The sequence below is a fragment of the Balaenoptera ricei genome, chromosome 5, assembly GCF_028023285.1.
Source record: "Balaenoptera ricei isolate mBalRic1 chromosome 5, mBalRic1.hap2, whole genome shotgun sequence".
Classification (NCBI taxonomy): Eukaryota; Metazoa; Chordata; class Mammalia; order Artiodactyla; family Balaenopteridae; genus Balaenoptera; species Balaenoptera ricei.
In genome coordinates this window covers 110829439-110853739 of record NC_082643.1, presented here as the reverse complement: position 1 = coordinate 110853739, position 24301 = coordinate 110829439, and the positions used below count along the sequence as shown (strand labels likewise).

Below are 24301 nucleotides of genomic sequence, written 5' to 3'. Positions count from 1 at the left end.
CTTAGCTATTTGTAAAGCTATCTGGAGAGAAAGAGCATGTTAAATTGGAAACACATGGACAGAATGATACACATAGCCTTGGAATTCACAGCTCAGTGCCGCAGAGTTCAATCAGGTGCTTGACATCCTGACAATCTTGTCTCGGTAGGAAAAGAAAAGAAAACACCTGGAAACCCTGGCTTTGGTGGTGATAAGTTCACATTTTGGGGCCATTTGCTTACATTGGTTCTCCTCTGTTTTCCTTTAAATAGGTCTTTCCATCCGCAATTTTTCTCCTTCCATCATCCTCAGACATCCTCAATACCCATCTCTTGTTTCCATCTTGTCATTCTCCCCTAGAATCAATTTAAGTTAAAATCAAAACTGGGTAGCAGGTCAGAGAAGAGATGAGAATTCTCATGGTCCTTTCTCTTGGATACTGGAGTTTCTTTATTTTCTCTGTAGCTTATTCATTGCTACTATCTTTAAAATAAAACATTCCAACTATAATTTATAGAGGCTAGATTCATACTGCTTGGTTGCAAAGACAGTGAAGAGGCAATCTGACATGTAAAAATCAGTAGTATTAATTTCTGTAGGTAATAACTTAGGATATATTTAACATTTGAGTAAATATATAAATATACAGAGCAAACTATACCAAACAGCTTATTTAGAAATTAGCATGTTCCTCTAACTTTATTCTTAGCTCTAGCTAGGTTAAAAGCATTAATATGAGCAGATGTAAATGCATATGAGCATTCTGTCAGGTTTGAGGCAGTGTGTTATCTTAAAAATAATGGTCGACTGGGAGTCAGGGGGCCTTGTGTTTCATCTTGGCTTTGCTATTAGTTTGCTCTTTTCAATTTTTAAAAGTAAGAAGGAGGAATTTACATTAGGTAAATGAGGCCATTAAACTCCTGGCTGGATTCAAGAGAACTCAGTGTCCTCAAATGAGGTTAAGTATGTTTGGTAAGTTAATGAGGGCGGGGGGAGCTATGTGAACATTTGGTTTAGATCTGGGTTGGGGAGGTTATTAAAAAGGTTGTTAACCTGTAGAGGGAGGTGTCATAGGAGGTAGAACATTAGAAGATGTTAGAATGGAAAACAGTAGAGACTTTCCTGAGCTGTTGCAAAAGAACTCAAGCTTGAAAAAGATAATAAATGAAATTTCCAGGGACAAATTGAAATTAGAAGCTGAAGTGTGAAAAGAGGTAGTAAGTAACAACACAGACAGGGACAATCTTGAAAAGGGTTTTTCAGTGGAGTAAAAATAATCTTTGAGAAGATCAGAATAAGAGAGTAATTGCTTACAGTTTGTTCAAAGCAGCATGGCACTGACTACCAGCGTGTCCCTCTAAGTCAGGGTTTCTCAACATCAGCTCTGACATTTTGAGTTGAATAATTCTTTGTTGTGTGTGGGGGTCATGTGACTGTAGGATGTTTAGCAGCATCCTTGATCTCTACCCATTAGAAACTGATAACCTCCCCTACCCAAGTCATGACAATCGAAAATGTTTCCAGACATTGCCAAAATTGCCCCCATTTGAGAACCAATGCTTTAAAAGAGTAAGTAATTTGTCAGAGGTCATATAGTCTAATGGTTAAAAGCTTGGGCTCTGAATACTGAGTTCTAGAACAAGATTCGAGTCCCAGTTCTGTTACCTTTTCCACTGTGGGCCTTGAGCAAATCTCTTAACTTTTCTAAGCGTCACTTTCTTCATTTGTAAAATGGGACTAATAAGATTGCCTACCTTCTGGGGTAATTGTGAAGACTAAATGAGACAACACCTGTGAAAGATTTAGTGTAGTGTATGGCACATGGCAGCTACTCAATACATACTAGAACTTGTTCTTACTATCATTAGATAGTTATAAAAGGGCACAAAAAAAAAAAGAGGAGATGAACATAGCTATTTCTGAAAGTAGACTCTTGGGCATCAGAGAGTTTTGGCAACCAAATATCTGGGACTCACTGTACAGGAGTCTTTAGAGGCATTGGCTGGGTGAATCAATTAGTCAGTAAATACTATTTTAGCATCTGTTAGGTGCCAAGCTCTATTCTAATGTTGAGTATTGAGGCATGAGCAAAACAGACAAAATTTTTGAAGACCTTACATATTAATGAGAAAGGCAGAAAATTAATAGATGTGACTTCAAATTAGTGTGGTATGTTCGACACTACTAACTAGTCATCGAAGTTCATTCTCCCCTTCTTCCACCAAAGCTGGCCCATGGCTTCCCAGCTACACTAAGTTTCTAAATTTAAAACTCTACACTAAATAGTATAGTGGCCATATGAGTAAGTGCTTTCTATTAGTCCAAAAACAGAAGTGAAGTCTGCCACTTCCAGGCCTGGCCATAAAACCTTCTTCAAATGGTGTTTAATGATTTTTGTTTCTTATTGTGAGCTGGAAGGTCACAACAATTATCAGAGTGACTGGAACAATCTTGGAAATCATGTATTAAAAATGGCAGAGCTCATGTCAGTCTGGGTCCCTGAATGACAGTGTGGAGCAAAGACTCCTTCCCTGGCTGCAACCTACAAGATTTGTCTGGACTGTTCAATGGAAATGAAATAAGATCATATTGTGTTTGAGCCATTGCATATTGGGTTTATTTGTTCATCAATTTTGGTTATCAAATGAACACAGGTGATCTAGAAAGGTTTCTGTGAGGGGAGAATATTTGAGCTGAAATCAGACAAAAGAAAATAAAGCAGCCATATGTGCATCTAAAAGATTGTTTCTAGGGGGAAGAACAAAAAGTGCAAGGGTTAGTATTGACAAGTAGCTAATACTAGAGTCCCTGCAATCTAGAGGGTGTATGCTGGTGGGTGAGGTAAGAGCATACAGATAGAAATGGCATTAAGACAAAATGAAAGTTTGGCCTCTGATTCTCCCTGATTTATAAAGACCTCCATGACAATCGGAAGGACTTCTTTTTCTTTTCGCAGAAGAACAACTGGCTCCTTTCTGCCCAAACCTTTTCTTTTTTTTTGAAATTTGGCACTTCAGTTGGCATATACGTCCATCACATAGTAGTTACATGTGTTTAGATTGAAAATTCAGTTGAAGTTGACTTGGGCAAAGACCATATCTGAAGTTATTGGACATAGATTAATGAGGCTCTCTACTGCTTCATCTGATATAGATTAAAAGAGAATCTATTTTGCAAGTTTCTCTGACAAAATGACCAACAGTGCAAGCTCTTGAGATGCCTTAAGTGTCCTGGTAGTGATATGTTGTTCAGACTTCATTGACCCCTGTTCAGTATTTAGCATCTGTGGGTAAGAGCTTTACTTATTTCTGAGCTATATTTTTTCTGTAAATACATGTTTTCAAATTATCTTGAGATCTCAAGAAGAAAGGTAACTCTTTGATGTGTTAGTATCCCTTTTATTAGGAAAATTAATTTATGCTCAGTATTGTGATGTCTGCCCTGTAACATGGCTGTTTATATAAAATGGAGGCTGCTTTTTGGAGACAACCAATATTATTTTATTATTTTATTTAGCAAAAGTCATATAGATGTTCTGTAATGTTTTTAATGTTATATTGGATATAATACACAGATTAAGTAAAATGGAAACAATCTAGAAAGAAACAACATTATTATATGCTGGTTAGTAAAATCCAGTATAATCCTTCCTTCAAATTCCATTCAGCTCGGCATGAACTCTTTGGTGCTCCCATCTTAGAAGGGAAGATTCATTCTCTATTTGTTATATATATCAACAAGATTATAGCAAATAAATTTATGAACTTGGGGTGGAGGTCTTGAAGTTCTGAAAAAGAAAATGAAAAAAGTTTAGTGTATAACATTTTGCAATGTTATTCTCCATAACTTAGTCTCATAAGGTACTTAGAAGAATGCAAGAAGTGCTGCTTTTTAGCAGACTATTTTATTTCATCTATGAACAATCAGTCTTTCATTCCCAGACTTCCTTCTCTCAGAAAAGAACACCATTTTCCACCTAATTACTCAAGACAAAATCCAGGAGTTATTCTTGTTTACTTTCCATTCCTTATTCCTTTTTTCCCCCAAGACTTCATTTTAGTCTTATAGCTCCTACCTCCCAATATATTTTAAATTAATCTACTCATTTCTATCTCTATTATAAACCAAACATCATTTTTAATTGACCTCCAATGACAGGTTTCACTGATTTCTATTCTTGTTCTCCGTAATTCATTATTCATACAGTACCCAGAATGATCTCTTAAAGTCACCAAATATCATAGTTAAATGAAACCCAAATTTCTTGCCCTGACTTATAAAGTACCGCATGTTCTGATCCTTGCCTATTCTTCCTACTTTATTTTATACTATTCTTTCCTTGTTCCTTACTCTCCAACCCCATTGAACAGACCAAACGTGTTCCCACTTTAGGGCATTGTATTACCTGTCCATTTTGTATGGAATGCTCTTGTCTGTGATCTTTTCATGGTTACCTCCTTCTACTTGCTGCTGTGTTCTTAGTGAGTAGAACAGTTCCTGTTAACGTAGCAGGCATGGAACAAATATTTGTTGAAAGAGAGCTAGTGGGAAAATGGATCCTTTTGCGATGTGGAAGACAGTGACATAATAGGCTGATGACACATGGTCATATACCTATGGGGGATGCAGTTTTTCCTTTTGAATTTTATCACGTGGTACTGAAGGTCTATGGACTCCTTAGAGAAGGATTAAGCAAACATTTCCTTTTAAAACGGTTCTTTCTGTAGATCACATTTTCAGTTTCTGTATTCTCTGCCTATTTTTCATGGCATATTCTAAAGAAGCACAGACCCTTTAGATGGGAATATGCAATAAGAGTAAATCAACCCAAAGTGATCATAATAGTCTCATTTCCTGCTTCCTGTATATCTCTCTCATGGGTATGGAGTTCTTCGTAAGTAGGATTGAAGATGAATATTTGATAGAGGATTGGGCCCCAGGATGTTTTTCACTCACTAAATCTTTTACATCTTCTAATTCTAGAGTTTCCAGAAATCAAGTTATATCCCAGTTCATACTTCTTTTCCACAGGCACCTTCTAAACCAGATTAACCTGTCATTCTAACTTATCTCTGAATTTTTTTATTCATTTGTTGCTGTGGAACATTTGCTTCTGTGTTCAGAATGAGTCTATACTTTGTTTCTGTGTAGTGTGAAAAATGACATGGTACTATATCAATCTGATGGCATTTGCTAGGATATCTAGAAGGTCAAAACTGGCTTCTTTTGAGTGAGTTCTAAAATGAAACAGACAGAAAGAAACTTAAAACATTTCTTAAAGTTGCAAGCCAAATGATGCAGACTGTAGTGAAGACATGAATAAAACAAATTGCATCTCTTCCCTTAGAGCTCGAGTTACCCTAGTATATCCCTCTCTGTTCCTCAGATAGGAAGCAGACATGCTCTCGGCACCTTTTCATGCTAAGCTTCAAATCAGTGGCTGGCACTTGGTTGTTGAATGAAGGCTTTCTGGGTTTTGATCCTGATGATTCATCTAAAGTATATGAAAGTTTATGAAAAGCATACCTAGACATTTAGTTTAACTATATATTTTGGAACACTAGATTTTAAACCCTGTTTAGGTTATTGATCATGTCTAAGCTGTGTTATGTAAATTCCGGAAGAATTTCTGAGATCAAAGGAGAAAGACCCGGCTCTAGGAGTACAGGTTTGTTTTCTATAGACACTAGCATTACTGTTTTGGGTTTATAAATAGCTCCTTTTTTTTTTTTTCATAAAGTAACTTGTATGATGCCATGCAATGTTAAATATATTTTGATTGCTATATATTTATTTATAAATGGAAATTATTTGAGTGTAAAATTTCAAACTTGAAAATTTACAGAAATGCTCATTTGAAAAGATAGCATAATCATTCTTATAAATTCTTTCAAAATAAATTGACCTTTAGAAAGTCTTGAAATGCTCAGTTTTCTCATGTCTGTGGTCTGTGCAAACCTGTGTGTTGCATTTTCCTTCTTGTATATAGATGAGTTGATAATATATTTTATACCAAATAAACAAACAAAACCAGAAACTCAAGATTTAAGTTTATGCAGGTTCTAAGGTATGAGAAAATGATGAGGACAGTTAAATGTGGATTTGTTGCATGTTCTTTAGCTAAATTGTCATTTCATTTGGATAGGTCCCTTTTTTTCTAGTCCTGGTTATTAAGATGGTGGGTCAATTCCACTGAGTTCTAAACAGAAGGTAGAAGATAGGCAGCTAAAAGGAAAGGAAATAAGCTGATTCATTTAAGCAAAAGAAAAAAAGAAGCTAATCTCCCAGCTGGGACTTTGCCCATTTCTACGGGCTCTGAGCCACAGTATCAATTGCTGTCAACACTATTTATGTGGAAAATTGCATTGACATAGTGTAATTGGTTCTGCATATAATTGTAACACAATGAAGCAAAATAACCTATCCAGGGCACTCAACACCATAATTAGTCAGAAGACCGGACATAATGTAAAACTCAGGAAGGAGAGGAGAAAACACATAGGAAGGCATTTTGGAAGTGAAGTGAGACAGAGCGTAAGAAAAGTTTTTGATATTTTAAAGTTTAACATGATGATCGACTTCCTGTAATATATTCAAACTGGTTAAAAAACAAGCAAAGAATTATTTTGGAACCTTGCTTTTTCTTCTACCACTTTGGGACTAGAAGGTTTATTCCTCCAATATTTAATGGGCAGTGACCTAGAGAGTCTGGAGCTGGATCTGGTGCCTTGAAATGAACACTGTTGCATTGCTACTCTGAGAGTAGTCAGGGCCATGTCTACTTCTCTGGTGAAAAATTTTATGTTTTCTCTTTTCAGATAAGATTAAGAAAACTAAAGATCAGGACAATTAAAATCCCACAGACAAGCTTACAACCAATGACTGCATACTGACTAGACTGATGATTTCTTTTATTACTGACAAATAGAACCCCAACTTCAAATTTTGTCATCTCTTCTACATCATCTTTTCACCCAGTATCTCAGTTCTTGATTCACACTCTCATAATTTTATCAGTGTATTTCTAAATTGCTGCTACTGTAGAGTGGTGATAAGTATACAATTAGAGTGATACTTTTTTTGCTGGAGAAATAAAATCTGCCCAGTTGTAATGCTTATGTGATTATACAGAGCAAGATTGTCAAACACACATAAGATTTAGATGGATAGACATACACACAAGTGTACGCATGTTTATTCTTCATTAAAAATACACATTCTATATATATATGTGTATTTTTCGCAATGTACTGTTTGTATAATCCTTCCTACTTGATATATGCCTTTTTAATAAGTTATTAAAGGATAAACTAAAGGAATTATATTAATCTACAGAAATAAACATAAGTATTTGATATTAGTTTACCTATAAAGTAAGTTCTTTGAAATATGAAATTTATTAGTGAAGCTTTTTTGGCTAATAATATATTTATTTGAATTAAAAAATAAATCCTTAGGAAATCTGACTTGAGGCGCACATGATTATCTTAAGTTATCATATCACCTATCGTGGAAAGAAAAGTGAAATATTAAATATGAGCAATTATAAAGATTACAACCCTCATTATCATGTTCTTAAGCTACCACAATGGAGGGGAGATGCAATCCTCCATTTAAAATGTTTTGGAATTGAAATAGTTGCATTGAGGTATATTACATGACAATTTCAGAAACTTAATTCTCCATCTAGTTTCTATCACTGTAGAGGCCAGTCTATCTGCTGCCTCTTCCTTTCTTTTCTTTAAGATATTTATCCTCTATGATTTCACTGCTCAAATACAGGCTCTTCTGACCACTGATGGTTATGACTGAAGTAAATATAACCTTTTATTTTTCCCTCTATCACAGACCACTTAAAGTATTCTTCCTTCAAAATACTCCAACAAATCCTGCTGATACAGAACCTTCTCCTACATTTCTAAATGCTCAAATACTAAATACCAACTGCTTGGAAAATGCATAATTCTATAATGGTCAAAATATTCAGTTCTTTCCCTAAAGTAAAACAGCTCTTATTTTAACCAGTTCTGACATTCTTGATCCTCTTGTAGAGGTTTACTGTTCAAAGAAATTAATAACCAAATGTGGGGAAGGGACGCACATTTACTGAAAGTTTACTCTATGTTTGGCACTTCACATGCGATTTCAGTTAATTATTTCAATGGTACTGTGAGATGACACTCAGAAAGTTCAAGTAATTGCAAAATTCATGAATATTTGAGCCGACCTACCAACTTGATAAGTTCACTTGACTCTAAAACCCATGCTTTGACCAGCAGAAAGCCTGTAGCTTATCAAAGAAAAGAACTATTGATGCTTTAAAACATACATTTAATGGAATTGAGAATCAGGTATCCTGGTTTTGAGTTTATACCTAGAGTTAGAAAAATGGCTTAAACATTAACTTGCATTTTTTTCTTCAACTATATAGAGCAGCTTTTCTCAAACTTTTTCTTTTTTTTTCTTTATAACTCCCCTAAGGAGACATTTTAGATTTTTTTTTTTTTTTCTGATTGTCCCCTTCCCCATGAAATTGTAATATATTTGCATATGTACTGTGAACCTTTGGAAGGCCACAAAGCATTGTAACAAAAATTTTTGCTCTCTTGGGATATTGCCCCTGTTGAGGCTGCATGATATAGACTATTGCTCTAATCCACCATCACTATTTACAGGAGCAGGCAGAGTGCAACAAGCACAGCTTTGGTGGACTTGGACTAATCCTTGCCTGGCTTCTGGTTCTATCACTTGTTACCTGCAAGAATTGGGGCAAGTGACATAACCTCTCTGGGCCCCAGTTTGCTCCTCAGGAAAATGGTATTTTTACCTCATAAAGTTGTTGTGAGAGTTAAAAATGATGGTATCTTTAAAGAGCCTAGCAAGAGCCAGCAAAATTCTCAAACAGTTTTAGCTCCTTTTCTTCCCTTCTATGAAGAATTATCACTAGACTCTACATTTTCCAGGAATAGTGCTTTGGAGCATCAGACTAGAATTTGGGAAACTTGGGTTGTGATACAAAATCTGACCTACCTAAATGTGGTTTTTCTCTGTAAGATGAGAGTGCTCATTTCTAAGTTTATTTTAGGCTTTTCAGTATGTGATTTTGTAATATCACACTCCACCCTCCCACGGGCATAAAAGAATTAATCACATTTAAAAGTGTTACTGACACTTTTAATCTCAGTGCCAAAAAATATTGCAAGTGTGTTTCCCCCTCCACACATTCTTCAGAACCTGAAGAATGTTAAGAGTTAAAGAACCACATATAACCATGGGTGGTACCAATTAGCCCCCAAAAAGAAATTTTATTTTTACTAAAAACTGTGTTCCTTAGTGACTTCCTAGGGATCATTTTTCTGGATACCTAGATGAAAGAAACTAGCCATATTGCTAATTTCACTTTAATTATAGCTGTTATAGGGTGGAAAGATAGATAACATTAGATAATTGGAGCTGAATTTAAAGAATAAAAACCAATTAACAAGTAAACAATTTTTCTGTGTACTGGTGTTAACACCAGTCAGGATTCAGTGCACAGCAGAAAGATCTAAAACTTGAAGAATAAGCAACCTAAGCATTAAAAGTGCTTATGCTTCCCACAATCACTAAAGAGCTTGCTTAGGTAGTATAGAAAAAGAAGAACACGGGGATAGTTTAAAGCTCCTCTTGGAATGTAGGTAGTATATTTTACATGTTTATTTGTGTTTTTATTTATTTGGAATTATTTCAGACGAACAAAAATGTGTAAAGAATACTCTTAACGAACAGCCATGTATCCACAACTGGCTTACCCAAGGGAAACATTACAAACCCAGTCAAAATCCCTCATGGGTCTTTCCTAATTGTAAACCCTTCCTTTCCCTGTAGAGGTATATCCTCTCCTGAATTTGATATTTATCATTTCCATGCATTTCTTTCTTTCTCCCTCCCTCCCTCCCTCCCTCCCCCCCTCTCTCTTTCTTTCTTTCTCTTTCTCTCTCTCTCTCTCTTTCTCTCTCCCTTTCTTTCTCTTTCTTTTTCTCTTTCTCTCTCCCTTTTTCTTTCTTTCTTTCTTTCTTTCTCTCTTTCTTTCTCCCTCTCTCTTTCTCTCTCCCTTTCTTTCTCTCTCTCTCTTTCTTTCTTTTCTTTTCTTTCTCCCTTTCTTTCTTTCAATATGCATAGCTCTCTTAACTATAAGTAGAGTTGTTTGGCATGCTTTACATTTTACAAGACAGATATCACAATGTATGTGTTTTTTCCCCAGTGTTAGGTTTATGTACTCAGTTTATTTTTGAGTACTTTATTTTAAATGGTTAAGTGGTTTTTATATAATTATATACTCTTTTACATTATGCTATTATTAATTTTATCAAATAATTGATTTGACTCATGTTGCATATTTGTAAGTCACTTTCAAGGTGGTAGCCATATAAATATCTTTTGAAATAATTCATAATAAACATATCATTCATAATATATGAACCTGTTCATTAGTTTACTGGTAAAATGATATTTAAATGATTTCCTAGTCAAGGACAGTTCTAGGTATCAAAAATTCAGCAGTGAGCAAAACAACTTCGTTCCTCTCTTATGGGCCTTGCAGCCTAATGGGAAGACAAAGCTTAAATTACACAAATAATCCCACACATTAATATATAATACTTTAAACAGAAATCCGTTGATTGCCTTCTATGAATTAAAACAGTTAATCAAATCAGTGAAAATCTTTGCTCCTGCAGGACGCACACTCCGGTTGGGTAGTTGTGGGAGGGCAAGGCAGACATGGAGTAAACGAGATGAGCTAAGAGCGAGCAAGATAGGTAAGCAAAACAAAAAGTACCTTTAAAGGTGACATATACTATGGGGGAAAATAAAGGAGGGAGGGTCTAGGCAGTAAGGGAGGGTTGCAGTTTTAAATATACTGTCCACAGAAGTCCTCACTTCTGAGTAAGTACGTGAAGGAAATGAGGGGAGGTGAGAGACTGAGCATGTGGGGACACGTGAAGAGCACTCGAGGCAGAGGGAATGCAAGTACAAGGACCTACGGTCAGAGCAGTGATCAGTATCGTTTTCAAAAGATAGCAATGGGCAGGATACGAGTGTGTGAAAGGAAGAGCAGTAGGATTGCGATCAGAGAGGGAGAGGGAGTGGTGATGTGGGATGGATTGATTGATGTGCCACTGTAAGTACTTTGGCTTTTACTTGGAGTGAGATGTAAAACCACTGGAGGGTTTTAGTGAGAAGATGGCATGATCCTACTTCTGTTTGAATGGCATCACTCTACAGGTTACGTTGAAAATAGAATGAACTGGGCATAAGAGCAGAAGCAGGGAGGCCAGTTTATATAATAATTTGGTAAAGGATCATGGTAGCTAAATTCATAGAAGTAAGACTGTTCTTTCCCATAAAAAGTTTACAAGGAGAAAAGAAAGCAATAAAGTTATAGTGGTGTGAGGATGTAAGAGAAGATACACTTCTGACATAAATTCATGTTGTATGAAAGATGATGGGAATGTAATTTTTTGTAAAGTAGGTACTTTGCTATGGGAAAAACATCTTGAAAAATCTAGAAATCAACAAAATTTTGTGTTTCCTCCTCTGTGTTTTCATGGTACCTTGTGCGAATTACTATGTGAACATCTGTCTCACCACCCTTTATTGTAATTGTTTATTTATACATCTGTCTACCCTGTAAAACTGTGGCCTCCTTTGGGGAAGGACATAGATGTTGTTAGTCTGCTTTTCATTATTGCTAAAATGGTTCTGGGCATGTAGTAGGCACTTAATAAATTCACATTGAATGAATTCAATGAGTTAAAAGAAAAAGGTGTGATTTTTCGCTAGTCTGAGTGAACTAGTCAATATCAGGCATCTCTACTTTCTGTATCTTTTAATAGAGGGTGTTGGTGGCTTGTTGGCTCTGGGCATCTAATTGCTTCCTGGCCTGGAATTGTGGGAATGTACTCAAATGTATTTGCTGTATTTGTGTATTTGCTATTATCACACAGTGTACCATTATCCCCAGGAATATTACCTTATTGCTGACTTGTTTTTTTTTTTTTTTTTAGTACCCTGAAGTACTCTAGGATATGTGCCTGAGAATAAATTGTGTATCTGATCTAACCTGCATCACGGGGAGGGGTTAGGACATTTTTCCCTGAGTAGAGGGAGAATTTGTTGGCCAGCTTATATGAAAAAATTCCATTTCTCAAATGATCCCATCTGCAAATGAAATTCATTATTGTTATTTATCATTTGTTGAGCACAAACTGTGTAGTCAGTGCTATTAAAAAAATCCCTCAAACCAAAAAAACTCAAAAACACATGGGGGATGACATGGTCCGTGCCTCAGGGCTTAACAATCCACGCCAGGCATAGCATGCAATTCATATATGACAATAGCAGTAAAAGTGACTGCATCTTGGAAGTGACAGGCTCCTGGAGATTACTGTTATGTTTTTATGATTACAGAGGGCTTACAAAGACATTGTGTCTGAAAAAACTTATTAAAATGAAAATTAAAATTTAGGAGTAATATTTAAAGAGGAAAGAAGTGGTCAAATGATAGATTGTTAGTTTGACCTGATCCTAGAGTGAACTCAAGTGCTTATCTATGTGAGGAGGATACTGGTGAGTAAAGAATTGATCTGGGTTAAGTAAAGAAGACCATATCCATGACTAATCTGCAGCATGCATTTCATTGCACTTGAATGCATTTCATTCATTCAGTATGAATCTTCATTCTAATAGTGGAGTCATCATAAGTTCTGGTATTTATGAGAAGAGGTGTGATAAAATAGGAAACACAAGTTAAATCAATTAGAGTAAACTTAGAGAAGAGAATTTTCCCCCTAAATTTCCCTGAGTTTTAATACACATTTAAATGACTCAAATGCAGTGGCAGAATGTGTAAGAGATTCCAGACAAATAGCACAAGATTTGGATGAGATATGCAAAAAGATAATGCTGTTTCTCTAAAACAGTAGGGCATTGGAGAGCAGTTGTTGAAGTATCATGCTTCGAGAAATTGAAAGAGAGAAATGTACACCTGAAATTTTTTCTAAATCACACAGCTGGGAGAACAGACTTAGAGGTTGAATCAGGCATTTTCCTCATCAGCTTTTGTAGGTTGGAAGCAGAGGCTACAGTCAGATTATCTAAAATATTGTTTAAAAATTATAGTAGATATTCTAAGAATATCTACTATATTCAAAAGGACAAAAGGTTCATTCGGTTTTTTCCATAACATGGCTCGAGTGGCACCTAGTTGTCTTTAACTTCATTCGAAACAATTTTGTTAGAGTCTGTGTGACAGCTGTCATATCAGCATGCATTTAAAAAAAGACTTATCAAAATTGGTGAATTTTTGTGCATCCATTTTGATATCGAAGATGGAAGAAAAAAAGCAACATTTTTGGCATATTATGCTTTACTATTTCAAGAAAGGTAAAAATGCAACTGAAATACACAAAAAGATTTGTGCAGTGTATGGAGAAGGTGCTGTGACTGATCGAACGTGTCAAAAGTGGTTTGCAAAGTCTCGTGCTGGAGGTTTCTCGCTGGATGATGCTCCACGGTCGGGTAGACCAGTTGAAGTTGATAGCGATCAAATCAAAACAGTAATTGAGAACAATCAACGTTATACCACGTGGGAGATAGCCGACATACTCAACATATCCAAATCAAGCGTTGAAAATCATTTGCACCAGCTTGGTTATGTGAATCGCTTTGATGTTTGGGTTCCACATAAGTTAAGCGAAAAAAACCTTCTTGACCGTATTTCCGCATGCGATTCTCTACTGAAACGTAATGAAAACGTTTCGTTTTTAAAACAAATTGTGACGGGTGATGAAAAGTGGATACTGTACAATAATGTGGAACAGAAGAGATCGTGGGGCAAGCGAAATGAACCACCAAAAACCACACCTTCCAAAGAAGGTGATGTGTATATGGTGGGATTGGAAGGGAGTCCTCTATTGTGATCTCCTTCTGGAAAACTAAACGATTCGTTCCAACAAGTACTGCTCTCAATTAGACCAACTGAAAGTGGCACTTGACAAAAAGCATCCAGAATTAGTCAACAGAAAATGCATAATCTTCCATCAGGATAATGCAAGACCTCCTGTTTCTTTGATGACCAGGCAAAAACTGTTACAGCTTGGCTGGGAAGTTCTGATTTATCCACCATATTCACCAGACATTGCACCTTTGGATTTCCATTTATTGCAGTCTTTACAAAATGCTCTTAATGGAAAAAAATTTCAATTCCCTAGAAGACTGTAAAAGGCACGTGGAATAGTTCTTTGCTCAAAAAGATAAAAAGTTTTGGGAAGATGGAATTATGAAGTTGCCTGAAAAATGGCAGGAGGTAGTGGAACAAAAGGGTGAATATGTTGTTCAATAAAGTTCTTGGTGAAAATGAAAAATGTGTTTTTTATTTTTACTTAAAAAATGAAGGCACTTTTTGGCCCAACCAATATCTCTTTTCCCTTCAGTTTAGAGAAAAAGTTGTTCTTCTGTGTCTCTAAATATCTCTCCCTGTGTTCTAAAGATCACATCTCCACTCCAGGAGTTCTCCAGTTTCATAATTATTGTACCTCTCTTTGTTCCTCTAATATTTATTTTCTCTACTATATTAGTGTTCAACAAGGGAAGCAGAAAAACTTATATAGGGTTTTGACTATGCAGCTGTAGGAGCTGTTAGGTTGAGTGGTCTCTGTAAGGCTCCTCATATCTGAAGCTGGAGCTTTAACTTCTCAAGGTAGACAATCAGAAAAGGTGGAAGTAAGGTGGGAGAGAGCAAGAATAAGCTGGAAACTGTAAACACAAGCTGGAGTCCATGAGGATGGACCAAAACCTGTATTAGTTCTTTTCCCTCTGACTTTGGTGGTGTCTTACAGAAGCCAGGGCCATCATCATAGAGTTAAACACTTTTTCTTGGCCCAGAAGTCAGAGAAGCTGAAGTAATATCCATTGTAAGGTGGAGAAGTTGCATACCTGGCTTCTGCCTCGTGTTATATGATAAGCGGTGTGTATGAGCTACAGAATAGTTGCTGCTTCACTTTCATCATCCAAATCTCCATCCATAAGAATCTCTCTTGTGGTCCACTCTGAACAAACATACACAGGAAAGAGAATTCTGGGAAATGTAGTTTTCCAGCAAGTTGACATATTACAAAGCCACCACAATCTACCCTTTGTCAACTTGGCAGCCATATACATTTCCTTAAAACTTATTTAACCTCAGTATAAAGACAGTAACAGAGTAATATTCTGATTAACGTGATTCAGCTGTCCCATGTACAACTGATCACATGCCAACCATTTCTCCTCAAAAGGATACAAAGTCTCTTCTGTTTCTTGGAGTCATATTCATTCTTCTCGTAGTTGATTCATATACCTTCTTTGACATCCTGTAACTTAAATACTGAGATGTAGAGTTAGCTAGTATTAATGTACCTTATGTTAGATAATAAGAGGATGAGAGAGGGGAAGAAAACAAATATATTTGGTGTATATATATGTATTTGGTTATTATATATGTATATAAAGGTTACATGTGTTAAGATATACATGTATATATACATATACAATAAATACATATGCATATAGTGTATATACACAAACATATTCATATAAAATAAGAAGGAAAACCCCATAACTAGTATAGTCCTCATTTCTGCAGCTAGTTATGTGGTCATAGCTAGTTATTCCATATTTCTTTGCTCTCAGCAAGCACTTGAGCCAGTTGTGATTCCTTACATGGTAGGGTGACTGAAATGTTCATTCCTGAATCATATGGGTTATTGGCAGTCCTGGCTGAATTGGGTTGTTGTAGTTCTCTATTGACTTTAATCACAGGATATGGGAGTTGTAGAAGCAACCTTGATGATCTACTGAATTCCAGAAATATTCCTCCCTACCCTCATTGTCATTCTCAAGTTTACCTTGATAATCAGGATCAATCACCCAGCTAGTAGAGTAACCCCTTTCTTTGCTGGCTAATTCAGTGATAGGAGGAGCGAAAGAGGCCAGATGGTAGTCTCAACTTGTTGCTTAGTGAAATCATTCTCATGTCCCTTGGTGGAAGCATTTCTCCTTTTGGAACTAAAGTTCTCCAAACCAACAAAACTAAAATTTCAGGAATGAGAAGCAAAAATTTTGCTAGTGGATCATCAGGGATCACTCTCATCTCCACATTTTTTCTAGAGAAAGTTCAATAACTGGTGACTTTATTATTATTATTTTTACTTTTATTGGAGTATAGTTGATTTGAAATGTTGTGTTAGTTTCTACTGTACAGCAAAGTGAATCAGTTATACATATACATATATCCACTTTTTTTTAGATTCTTTTCCCATATAGGTCATTACAGAGTACTGAGTAGAGTTCCCTGTACTATACAGTAAGTCCTTCTTAGTTATTCATATCCACATCTCGATTCCCGCAGCCATGAATTCTATCAATAGGAATGGGAGAAATAGCACCACATCACCATACGTTCGATATTGACTTAGAACATATATCACAACCTGGAGAACATTGCTTGAGCCCTCCAAGATATTTTCACCTACCTGGCACCGTAACTGAGTGTTCCAAAGGCCATTCCACTATTCTATCAAGCCAACTACTTCTGGGTGATGGAAAATATGGTTAAACCAGTGAATTCCATGAGCATGGACCCAGTGCCACACTTAATTTGCTGTGAAATGATTTTATTGGTCAGAAGTGATGCTGTGTGGAACACCATAATAGTGAATAAGGCATTCTTTTCACCTCTGGATGGTTGTTTTTGGCATAAGAATTGTGTGCAAGGAAGGCAAATTCATATCTAAATTGTCTATTCCAATAAGAAAAAAGTATTACCTCTTCCAAGATGGAAGTAATTCAATGTAATTATTTGCCCCCAGGTAGCTGGCTGATTACCTGGGTAATGGTGCCATATTAAGAGCTTTGTGTTGGTCTCTACTGTTGACAAATTGGACACTCAATGCTGGCTGTAGCTAGGTTGGCTTTGGTGAGTCAAAGTCTATGCTGCTGAGCCCAGGCGTAAACTCTATCCCTGCTACCGTGGCCCCTCTTTATGGGCCCATTAGGCAATGGCATGAATGACTGGGAAAGGAAGCTGAATGACACCTCCAGAATGGGTCATTCTATCTACCTGATTATTAAAAGCTTTTACTGCAAGCTTTTTCTGTTTTTAACAATCACCCTTTGGTGAGTATTCACATGGGAGACAAAATTTCATGCTCCATGCCTTCTGGGAGAGGTATGTATACATACTTCTTTCCTAGATTTCCTTGTCACCAGTTTTCCGATTGTGATTCTTCCATGTCCCTGACCATCCAGCCAAACTGTCATCCATAGCCCATGTGTTAATGCAGATCCATACCTCTGGTCATATTTCCTTCCAGGCAAAATGAACAATCAGATGCACTGCTCAAAATTCTGCCCAATGGGAGGATTTCTGTTCACCACTGTCCTTCAAGGATATCCCAGAAAAGGGCTAGAGGGATGCAGTTGTACATTTTGGGGGAGTGCCTGTACACTGTGCAGCAAGCCTGAGTTGTTTTTCTTCCTCAGTTAACTGTTCATAAGGGACAACCCATGAGGCCGTAGGTGTGGGCTGAGATAGAGAGTAGCACCCTCAGATGCGATTTTTGTTGCCTCTAAAATTCGAAGAGGGTTACTAGGCATTCTGCCTTTTTCTTAGTGGTAGATGAGGTAGGTGCAGCCACTTATCCTTCACTTTGGAAGGAATGTCTCGACATGTTTCAGATTATGGAATCCCTAGAAATTTCACTGAGGTGTGAGGACCTTGACTTTTTGTAGGATTTATTTCTTACCTTCTGGCACACAGATGTCTTAATGTGTCTAGAGTAATTAATATTTCTTGTTCACAAGGCCCATCATCATAATATCATCAATGTAATGGTGCATGATATGGAAGGGAAAAGTGATCAAGGTCCCCTATAACTAAGTTATGACATAGGACGGGAGAGTTGATATACTCCTGAGGTGGAACAATTAAGTTGTATTGCTTACCTGGCCAGCAGTCTTTACTAACAGGTATAGAAAAAAAAAAGCGTTCATAAAATCGATAGCTGCATATCAGGTGCCAGGGGATGTATTGATTTGCTTCAGCAACAAACCACATCTAGAAGAACAGCTGCCTTTGGATCAACACCTGATAAAGCTTATGATTATCTGCTGTCATTGTCCAAGATCCATCTCTTTTCTGCACAGGCCAAATACATGAGTTGAATGTGGATGAGGTAGGAATGACCACCCCTGCATCTTTCAAGTCCTTGATGGCACTAATCTTTGAAATCTCTCTGGGAATGTGGTATTGCTCCTGACTTACTATTTCTGTAGGTAAAAGCAAATCTAGTGGCTTTCACTTGGCCTTTCTTATCATTATAGACCTTGTTCCACAGGTCAGGGAACCAGTATGTGGATTTTGCCAATTGCTGAGTACGCCTATCCCAAATAAGCATTCTGTATCTGGGAAAATAACCACAGAAGGCTCAGGGACCTGCTATGAGATGGGCCTGAGCTAAAATTTCATTGGTTACCTGATCTTCATAAGCCCCTCTGCTGACTGGTAGACCACATGATCCTATGCGTGTCTAGGAATTAGTGTCATTTCAGAGCCAGTATCTGGTAATCCCCTAAAAGTCTGGTTATTTCTCTTTCTCTCATGCACAGTCACACTGCTAAATGGCTGCAGTTCCATTTTGGAAAAGCTGGGAGGAAAATTATCAGTATACATTTCTGACAGCGTAGCAGGGTCCTTCCTCGAGGGCACCCAGACTTCCCTTTATTCAGAGGACTCTGGGTCTGTGATCTGGTTCAAGTTTGGGAACTGGTTGAAGGGTTATAACTCTTTGTTTTGGTAATTCAAGTCAGACTTCAGTTCACTAGACCTAGAGCTTTTCTGCTTACATGGATAAAGTAAGATTTTAGCAGACTGCCATTTATTTCAGTTCTAAGTACACCATGAACAATTATCTAACTCCAAAGATCTTTGTGAGCCAGACTATTCTGATTACTGCTTTGGCTTCCCTGTCTATTAGAGTAAAATGCTGATCTTGCTTTTGAAAATTAAGTCCTTTCCCTTGGCACCTGCCAGCCTGGAAACTCATTATTCTCTTTGCATTTAGAAATCTCAGTTTGATGGTAGTGGTTTCCAATGTAATTTCTAAGCTACAGAAAAGGGCCATTACAGGACTCTTTAAGAATGCCAGAGCTCACTTATTCCTCACAGCTGTGGCAAAGGGCATGTTCTCTGGACCCTCATGAGGTAGGTGAGCATACCTTTCATGATAAATCCGTTCTAATGTCCCAATATCCCTAAGCCGTTGGATATCTTCCTCTATCGCAGGTTTCAGAAAACTATAGTCCATGGGTCAAACAAATCCAGCCTACTGCCTGTTTTGTAAATAGTTTTATCAGAACACACTCTTGCCCATTTATTTACGTATTTTCTATATCTACTTTCATGTCACAATGGCAGAGTTGAATAGTTGGGACAGAGACAATATGGCCTGCAAAGTAAAAAAAAAAAAAAAAAAATTACTATCTGACTCCTTAGGGAGAAGGTTTGCTGGCCTCTGCTTCACAGTCTATAAAGGAAGTTCTGCATTTCAACTTCATTTAGTATAGAACACCTTCGGGTTTATACTTCAGTCAATCAACGGAGCAAACTGCAGAGCCATTCCTGGCCCCTTTCAAGCTAAAACATCAAATCTAGGATCTCTACTTAATGGGCCCGTATCAATAAATTCATCCCAGCTCCTCCATTTTATATGCCTTCCACATTAATCGTATACCCTTAAGATCCATTCCCACACATTTTACCTGGGTTTCTGTTGATCTAAACTGGAAAATGCATGCAGTTCTTTTGTGGTGTATTTCAGCTCCATGGGTAACATTTTGTAAATCACACTTTTGGTCTTGCTGGGACTTGACTCTGGTTATAGGTCTAGAAGTTACCCTGCAATTTGGCTTCTACTATTCTGCCATATTTGACATTGTTTCTTTCTTTTTTTTTTTTTATGAAGAAGACTTTAATTAAAATTCATGTTCTGCAGTAAGGCACTAATAAGCACCAGATGAAAACAAGGTTAAGTAATGGTTTCAAACAGCTCATTAAATGCAATCTAGTTACCATTGAAATATTGATTATTGCCATTGGTGCAGTCATGCAAGAGAAAACAGATGAGTTACCTGCCTGTCATTTCAGACCCTTGCCTCCTGTTTACAAATGAAACCATATGATTAGCAGAGGTGGCAGGGACTATTGTGAAGAATGAAAATGGTTTTGATCACATAGGTGCTTATGTCAGTTAACATTCTAAGTGCTCAAACATCAAGAAAAGGGCTCTCATGTTAGTTCAAGTAAGTGAACTAACATTGATTGAAAGCATTTTACATGCTCAATTCTTTAATTCCTTGTGAGGTAAGTGGTATTATCCCCATTTTACAGATGAGGAAACTGAGGCCCTGAGAGGCCCAAGTAACCCCACATAAAATACTGGGTGGTAGAGTCAGAGTTCAAGTGCAGGTGTTTCTGGTGCCAGCACTCTCCCTTCTACCCTTGCCCCATTTGAGACAGGAAGAGAATGAACTCAGTGGATCCAGAGTGTCATACATCTTTGAATGACTTCTCATGTCTGCAGCATTACTTCTAGAATGATGGTGTTAGAACACATCAGTCAGTCCACTGTGCTGACAGTGTGTAGGTACTGCTGATGGACATTGTTGATTAAACTTTTACTTGCATCGATTTCCTGAAATGACTCTTTGTGGTTTTCTTAAATCTTAAATCTCTCGTCACACTCCTTATTTTTTTCTCATGTTCACATTTATTTATAGGTATAGTGACTCATGCATTAATAACAAAGAAGCAGCAATATGATTGCTTTATGGTAGCCTAATGTACTTGATTGCTTCAGGTTAGCCTCGCCTGAACACTAATGAATACATTGTTATAAAATTTTTATGGCATACAATATGATAGTAATATTCATAATACAATATGGGAAACATTGTTATATTTTAATAAAAACATTTACCTGTGATGATAGGCTCATATATAGAGGCTGAGAGAGAGGCATAATGTACAGTAATGCAATTCTTTGAAAGGAAAGTTATAAAACAGTAATGAAACTAACACATTATTATTAATTTTATATTAAATATCACTCATATATGCCTATGTAAGGATGGACTATTTAACACAAGTCTTGCACACAATGTTCTATACCATGAATACTTAAGTAATAATGATGATAATATCAGAACATCTCATACAGTTCTTGCCATACAGTTATGAGATTTTCACATGAAGACATGCACATACATACACAACAGATAAGTTCATTAACTGCATGGCATGATGATTATTTACTGTTCATTAAGTGGAAGTGGATCATCACAAATGTCTTCGTCCTCATCTTCATGTTGAGTAAGCCTATGAGGAGGAAGAAGAGAAGAGGCTGATCTTGCTGTGTCAGGGGTGGCAGAGGCAGAAGAGGTGGAGGAGGTGGAAGGGGAGACAGGAAAGGCAGGCACACTTGGTGCAACTTTACGGAAATATATTGTAATTTCTGTCTGACTTTTTGCTTTTTCATTTCTCGAAAAATGTTTCTGTATGGTACTAATCCTTCCACAGTTTGCTTTAGTTTCAGTGCCTGTATCACAGAAGGGTTTATGTTGTAAAAGAAGTCAAAAGCAGTCTTGAATAATCAGAACGCTTCTGCCACCTTGTCTAATGTCAATTTGTTTTCTAGCACTGCTTCTTCTATGTCTTCTTCCTCATTGTCTTCCTGGTTTGGAAGCACTCATCTCCATCTAGTCATCTTTTGTTAATTCCTCTGGTGAAGTGTCTGTTAGCTTTTGAATTTCTCTAAGACCCATATCTTGAAACCCTTACCCCCGTTTTTGCCTTCTCTGCAATCTCTTTCTTGATTTCCTTGATTAGCTCTGTTGTAAATCCTGTGAAGTCATGCACAACATCTGGACAGTTTTCTCCCAGAGGAATTTATTGTTACAGGCTTGATGGCTTTCATGGCTTTTTCTAGAACAACAATGGCATCTTCAATGGTGTAATCCTTACAGACTTTCGTGGTGATCCCTCTATCGGGGCTCTCTTCCATAGCATTGACAGTCCTTTCCATAGAGTACTGTGTGTAATGAGCCTTAAAAGTCTTTATGACCCCCTAATCCAGAGGCTAAATTAGAGACATTGTGTTTAGGGGCAAGTAGACCACTTTGATGCCTTTGTGTTGAACTCATGGGGTCCTGGGTGGCCAGGGGCATTGTCCAATATCAAAAGAACTTTAAAAGGCAGTCCCTTACTGGCAAGATACTTCCTGACTTCAGGGACAAAACATTGGTGGAACCAATCCAGCAAAAGGGTTCTCATCCAGGTCTTCTTGTTGTACAACCAAAGACTAGTAGCTGGTGTTTATCTTTTCCCTTCAAGGCTCAGGTGTTAGCAGCTTTATAGAGAAGGACAGTCCTGCTCATAAACCTGACTGCACTTGCACCAAAAAGTAGAGTTAGCGTATCCCTTCCTGCCTTAAATCCTGGTGCTCGCTTCTCTTCCTTGCTAATAAATGTCCTTTGTGGAATTTTTTTACCAGAATAGGGCACTTTTGTCTGTATCAGTAAACTGTTCAGGCAGATATCTTTCTCCTCAGTGATTCTCTTAATGTCATCTGGGAAATTGTCTGCTGCCTCTTGGTTGGCAGAAGTTGCTTCTCATGTTATTGTGATAATTTTAAAGCCAAACCTCTTTCTAAAATTATCAAACCATCCTTTGCTGGCATTAAATTCTCCAGCTTTAGATCCTTCTCCTTCTTTTTGCTTTAAGGTGTCATAAAATAATTTTGCTTTTTTTTGGAATCACATTAGAATCTATAGGTACGCCTTTCTTACAGCAATCCTGCAGCCACATAAAAGCTGCATTTTAAAATACGAGATAAAAATGTATTTTGCAAAAAGTACAAGGTTTTTTGCACCGACTTGTATAATTGCAGTGACAGCTTCATGAATTTCCCTTTCTTTTTTTATGATGATCCTTATGCTGGATTCATTTATCTTGAGATGGTGTGCAGCCATAACTGAAGACCTTAATCTATGGTATACATCAAGCAATTTAACCTTTTCTTGCTATGTCATGACTTGTTTCTGCTTGTTGGGAGCACTTCCAGCGTAACTAGTGGCACTTTGTATGGGTCCCATGGTGATATCCAAGATTTATGGTATTGTGCTAAACACAAGGAAAAATGTTCGAGAACCATGAGAGATCACTTTTAATGGAGATACATGATTTACTGGAGAGGCAAACTGCTCACAAGGTGATGATTATTGTCACATGGTATTTTCAGCTGATACAACACTTGAGCTCACCACAATAGCAACAGGAGGTGGCTACAAAATTATTACAGTAGTACAGTATGTGCTACAATTAATTTTATGCAGTTATGGTTTAGTACTACATCTTTATGTTTGTTTACATTTCTCTCAACTGGAAATGGCACCATGTACCATCTGTTAGTGTTTATGTGTAAGTCTTGATAAAGATTAACTTTTTATAATAGATTTGTGTGTGTTTTATGGTAGTGGATGATAAAATAGACTAGTATGTACATATATTTTATGCATTCGTGGACATACCTTTTAATTTTTTTGATATTTCTAGGCTATATGGTTTGTCTTTGAGTTTTTTCAAATTGTTGCAAATCTCCAAAAAATTTCCAATATGTTTATTGAAAAAAATCTGTGTATAAGTGCCCCCATGCAGTTCAAACTGTGTTGTTCAGTGGTCAACTGTAGTAGCATTTTGTGGAAGGTATCGTGGGGTAGTAGTTTAGATCATAGACTCTGCTTCCAGACTTCCTTAGTTCAAAACTCACATCTGACATTTACTAGTTCATTGATCTTGGGCATGTTTCTTAACATTTATGCACCAGTTTTCTTGTCCGTGGAATGAAGGTGATAATAACAGTACCTACCTCACAAATTTCTTGTGAAGATTAAATAAATTAATAAATAAATTAATAGTTGAGAAGAAGTTAGAATAATGCAGAGTATCAAAAATGTTTGTTATTTTGTAATTCTAGCAGACTGGCTATCACAGAAATAAGTTAAAATATTGCTTTAATGTACTTCACAGAAGCATTGGCTTTAGGTCTCTTTGATGAAGTGAAATCTTTCCACTGACTTTTCAGAATTTTTGAATAATTATGTAAAATATAATATTACTTAATTCAGCATATTATACTCTTCTTCTGAAGGGTTTCCTAGCTCAGACATTTAAAATTACTTATTAAAA

At 36.9% G+C, this 24301-nt stretch overlaps 1 long non-coding RNA gene across 1 annotated transcript in view; it reads right to left on the bottom strand.

Moving 5' to 3' along the window:
• Positions 1 to 3554: 3554 nt before the first annotated feature.
• The window catches only part of LOC132366611 (uncharacterized), a 40455-nt gene continuing 19708 nt past the window's right edge, over positions 3555 to 24301 (bottom strand). The window contains exons 2-3 of the long non-coding RNA XR_009503477.1: positions 4385 to 4476; positions 3555 to 3766 (exon numbers count right to left, since the gene is read on the bottom strand). This is a non-coding gene — a long non-coding RNA (uncharacterized LOC132366611). The remainder of the gene's footprint in view (positions 3767 to 4384; positions 4477 to 24301) is intronic.